The sequence below is a fragment of the Dendrobates tinctorius genome, unplaced genomic scaffold (genome assembly GCF_039654945.1).
Source record: "Dendrobates tinctorius isolate UK_male_01 unplaced genomic scaffold, ASM3965494v1 ptg000161l, whole genome shotgun sequence".
NCBI classification, from domain to species: Eukaryota; Metazoa; Chordata; class Amphibia; order Anura; family Dendrobatidae; genus Dendrobates; species Dendrobates tinctorius.
In genome coordinates this window covers 7159363-7165448 of record NW_027361828.1, presented here as the reverse complement: position 1 = coordinate 7165448, position 6086 = coordinate 7159363, and positions in this window count along the sequence as shown.

Genomic DNA, 6086 nt, shown 5'->3' with positions numbered 1-6086 from the left:
TATAAAGATATATATATATATATATATACAGTATATATGTGTGTGTGTGTCACTGACATATATATATATATATATCCTGTATATATACACTATATATATATATATATATATATACACACACACATATTCTATGTGTATATATCCTTTCTATCTATTCTAACCTGTCACTCTGTGATTATACTGTATGCGGCAGATCATTTGCCAGCTTTTAATTTATCTATCTATCTATCTATATACAGCTCTGGCAAAAAGACCACTGCAAAATTTTCAGTTTGTCTGATTTTTCTCTTTATATTTTTGAGTAAAATGTAAATTGCTCTTTTATTCTATAAACTGCTCACAACATGTCTTCGAATTTCCAAGAACTAAATTTTGCATTTATTTTCAGAAAGTGAGAAATGATCAAAATAACAAAAAATGCAATGCTTGCAGACCTCAAATAATGCTAAGAAAGCAAGTTCATAATCATTTAGAAACAACAATACTAATGCTTTAACTCAAGAAGAGTTCAGAAATCAATATTTTGTGGAATAACCATGATTTTTGATGGCTTGGGACTATCCTTCTTCCTTTTGATTACATTCCAGAGGTTTTCATTGGGGTTCAGTTCAGGTCTGGAGATTGGGCTGGCCATGACAGGGATTTGATGTGGTGGTACTTCATCTACACATTGATTGACCTAGCTGTGTGGCATGGCACATTGTCCTGCTGGAAAAAACAGTCCTCAGAATTGGGGTACATTGCCTGAGCAGAAGGAATCAACTGTTTTTCCAGGATAACCTTGACTTATGGATGTGGGACGGACCCCCACTCCATCTTAAAACCACCATAAATACAGTAAACCTAGGCACTAGAATAAATACACAACACATTATTTTGGTTGTCAAAATGGCCACAGCTTTATTTAAATCACAGGATTAAAACAATCACAGTAGGAGTCAGGTGAAGTGCTAGTGGAGCGCCCCACCAGGGCCTAGCGGGGTACTCGGTACCGGGCCCGTTGATCTCAATGGGAGTTGTCACGGAAGCTGTAACCCGGTCCGTGGCCCTGGGGCTCCATGGCAAAAAGGGGGTGAATGAACAATGAAATAAAGTTTATGAATAGTTCGGGACGCCACCTGAGGTGTTTGGCAAGTGAAGTGTTAGGCCAATGCTGCATACAGATCCTCTGGGACTGGTGGTGGGTTGCAGCCAAGATGGTGAAGCTCCCCACAGGTTGAGCTGTAGTCCCAGGGCAGTGTAGATGTAGCAATGGAGGAGAGGCACAGGCCGTGTAGAGGCCGGTGCCCAGATGTAGTAGTGCGGGGTGTAGTGGTGCGGGAATAAGTGGAGGACACCAGGGCATGTAGTTCCAAAGCTTTACTCACAGTCTGCAGTTTCACACAGATGCCTGCCTCCGTGCTGTGTCCTCCGGGTCCTGGGCTCAGTCAACCCCCAGGCAAGATAGGATGCTCCCTTGCAACAATCCGCCAACATGTACCTTTCTGAACGTCTCCTCTATAGCGCCTTTAAGTGAAGTACTCCTAGTACTGAGTTACACTGGAGTGCCTCCTGACAGATGTTCCCAAGAACTCTACTTGTACGGCAGACAGCTGTAGCCTGCTTCGGGGACTCCTTACTCCTGAGTCCCGGCTCACTATCCAAGTTGCTGTTGTGCCCCAAGTCTTAGATGGGAGTAGTGCATTTACAGCCCAGTACTCCACCGGTGTCTGCTGCAGAACCATTTTTTGTCAATACAACCTCGGGGACCGGGTCCCGGCCTTGCGCTTAGAACTTCTAGGCAGGGTTCTTCCTCTAACCCACGTCCTCTGTGTTACCTTTTACTCCTACATTCCGTACTTGTCTTTCTTTCTTATAGAAGCTCAGGCTTCAGTTCAATGTCTTTCTCCTTCTTTCCTTTCCCGTGCCAGCTGGCTCAGATCACTGAGGCAGCTGCAGCACTCCTTCCTCCATCCCTCTTCCAGGGATCTCCTTCCCTCACTCCTCTCTGAGTGGCTCTCTCCGACTGAACTCAACTCACTGACTAACTGAAATTCTAAACCTTCCCACTCTTTTATGTATTCTAAACTCCACCCACCTCCCAGCACGTTTAGTGTTCCAAGCAGGGAAACACCAAAGGTGCTCTGCTACACTCTAAGCAAGGAGCCGCAATGTGGCTTTGCTATACTACTTTGTGGTGAGGGGTGCAGGTGTTGGAGCGTGTTTAGGAGTTCTCACCTTACCTGGGTGTTGGGGCACCACACCTCAGGAGGAGGTGCAGTACCTCTATGGCGACTGAAACCTCAGGGGCGCCACATCTAGTACATTGGGATTCACAAGTACTGTGATATCCCCAGCTGTCTGACATACAGAACTAAGACAGACAGCCATAAAGGGGCGTCACGCATTGGCTTGCCATTCAAGCAGAGCCAGTAAACTTTCAGGGCACCAATGACCCTATTATCCTCACTCCTGTGCTTAACCACTGTGCCCCCTGATTGACGTTACCATTACAAGGCCCATGAGGCTGGCCACCAAAAGCCAAGCCTGTTCGCCACCATGAGGTTTTACATCCTCTATTAGTTAAAATGAGGCCACCTTAACTTGTCTGCAACTTCCACCTGACTCCTAAACCACCACCAGAGAGGCCATTTGACACCTTAAATGGACTCGACCCCCATCAACCATGCCTAATAAAGCCATCAACCATTTCTACATGCTATGGAAATACTGTGCACACAAGTAATAAAAAATAAAATTCCAGAGCTCCGACAGATTAATTTTATCAATGCCATGCTACCAAGTTATGATCGATAATACGGTAACTACAGCAAAATAACAGTTGCTAAACATCCTGCAATGAGGATCCCATAATTGGGAATGTGGAAAGTAAACCATAATTAAGGTCGTAGCTACAATCTGAATACCTGCAAAATGACATCTGTCATGCCTCAAAAAACTATTGTATTGCATGCACTGTAGCCAGCTCTAATAATTCACCAATTCACAGATTTTAGTTCTAGAAACCATTATTTACAGTAGCTGTGCAGTACAATTTCTTAAACCCACTTACTATCACTACCAGAAAAGTGATGAACATATCAATAGAAAGATATTATAAATAGGGAGTACTTAAAAACTATACACAATATAACATCAACATTATAACCAACCATAAAATAACATTCAGAATATCTGGAAGTAGTAATTTAAATAAACCTAAAGCAGAAAAAGTCTACAAAGGCATTATTAATAACCCTGCCACGCCATTGTTAATTATTTTTCATGCTCTTGATAACATTTACTGTTGACCTCTCCAGCTGGGTCAAAGGCATTGGGAATAGGCATATTGCCCTTCATGTTAATGCACTTGATTACTTTACCCTTAGCCGCTCCCACTGGCTCAAGGGCACCGGGAGTAGGCACACTGCCCTTTGTGTTAATGCGCTAGATTATACCCTTAGCCGCTCCCACCAGCTCAAGGGCATCAGGAATAGGCATACTGCCCTTTGTGTTAATGCACTAGATTATACCCTTAGCCGCTCCCACCAGCTCAAGGGCATCGGGAATAGGCATATTGCCCTTCATGTTAATGCATTTGATTACTTTACCCTAAGTCACTCCCACTGACTCAAGGGCACACAGATTAGGTACATTGCTCTTCAGTTTCTTGCACTAGATAACTGCATTGTCCAGACGGCAACCTTGAAAGAAACATGGAAAGAAACATGGTTTGGTCAATATAAACAGTCAAAAAACGTGCCTCGGCATTCTCAAGTCACATGAAAAAAGAGAGAGGGTCCTTGAAGCTATTGATTGTATTGAAAAGCATGCCTACCTTGTTCTCTTCTCCCCTCCAGTCGCTGTTCCTGGCTCAGAGGAGCCAATTTATTCTGTAGGCATGCAAAATATGATTGCCATGACCCCAGGGACTTTACCCTAACAGGGTCCTATAAAATATAAATGCTTATGGAGACCAGGGGGCCATATCGTGATGGTCACCCCTCCATACCAGGGGGCCATACTCGAGATGGTTACCCCCTCCACACCAGGGGGCCATACACGAGATGGTTACCCTCCACACCATGGGGCCATACCTGAGATGATTACCCCTCAAAACCAGGGTGCCATACCTGAAATGGTTACCCTTCCAAACACAGGGGGGGTCGTACTGTGATGAACACCCTCACAAACCAGAGGTCCATACTTAATATGGTTACCCCCACTGACCAATTTATAAATAACTTCAAGGACCCACTAAAAGGAAAACAAATAATGGTTTTGCTTTTTTTTTTGTTTTTTGTTTTTTTAAATTTTTAATTCATGTTCTTATTAAAATAAACATAAAATAAACATCAAAGCATAAATAACATTAACACACTGGGGGGAGTCCTTGAAGCTCCCAAATCTGGTGATTACCAAACTTAAAATGTACCAACAATTACTCCCAGCCATTACCCCACTAGCTCGGGAGCACCATAGCCACAAGGGTTCCAATGTTCACTTGAATTTCCTGGGGATTCGACAAACCCTGGCCGAAACTTCCCTCCACCTTTTACCAGGTCCAGAACCATATTAACTTCCAAAAAGAGGAATCCATATCCCAATGGATCCCCCAGACCAATTTCTAACCAACTTCAAGGACCCCCCCAACCACCAGGCTCCAGGTAATCCACTCAGGCCTGTGCTATCCGCCATCTTAAGTAACATAAAATAAGCACTTGGTGGGTATACACCGATCCCTTTTTTTTTTTTTTTTAATTATTATTCACGCCTTTATTAAAACAAACATACAATAAAACATCAAAGCATAAATAATATTAACACACTGGTAGGAGTCCTTGAAGCTCCCAAAATCTGGTGATCACCAAACATAAAGTGAACATAAAATGTACCAACAATTACTCCCAGCCGTTACCCCACTAATTCGGGAGCACCATAACCACAAGGGTTCCAATGTTCACTTGAATTTCCTGGGGATCCGACAAACCCTTGCCGAAACTCCCCTCCACCTTTCACCAGATCCAGAACCATATTAAATTCCAAAAGGAGGAAACCATATCCCAATGGATCCCCCAGACCATATTTAACCAACTTCAAGGACCCCTCCAACCGCACAAGATGTGGGATAAGTGAGGGTGAAACCATACAGGTTACAGGTTAAGTTACAGGTTAAGTATACAGCACAGGAATAGAGCCTTTACACATATACCACCTATAGTGGGTACACTGGTTACACTGGATCTGTACACCCAGCCTCACAGTATGTAACAGAGATGAGGTCACATACAGATCATCAGACTCCATAACTGGGAAGGGGGGATAATAAGCACACAGCAGGGTCAGTATACAGTGCACTAACATGAAGTGCAGCCTCTCATCATCATACATATACCATCCCCGGACTGCTCCTCTCTCACTCTCCCCAGTGTCTCTAATATATGTAACTGCCCAGCTCCACCATAGTAATGGCAGACACTGTATGTGTCCCTGCTCTGTTCTATCATACATAAACCCAGAACTCATGAAGACTCTGTATAATACAGCAGTAATGTGGTATATCAGAAATATCTGCAGGGAGGACACACAAAAGCTGCCTCTGCAATAAGTGAGGGAACATGGCAGCTACATGAATTTCTGAGGTAATCTTGATCCCAGATATGATGTAGGAGCTGATACTACCCTAGTACACACTACATAATGTCTGAGGTGAATGCAGAGTAGTATATCAAACATGTCTGCAGGGAGGTCACACAGAAGTTGTAGCATGCACATGAGGGACATGACAGCTACATGAATTGCTGAGGTAATATTGATCCCATATTATTATTATTATTATTATTATTATTATTATTATTTATTTATTTATATAGCACCATTGATTCCATGGTGCTGTACATGAGAAGGGGTTACATACAAATTACAGATATCACTTACAGTAAACAAACTAACAATGACAGACTGATACAGAGGGGAGAGAGGACCCTGCCCTTTCGGGCTTACATGCTACAGGATGGTGGGGAAGGAGACAGTAGGTTGGTGGGTTGCAGCAGTTCCGGTGTTGGTTGAGGTGATATCACCAGTAGTGGTGAGAGAGAAGGAGGTAT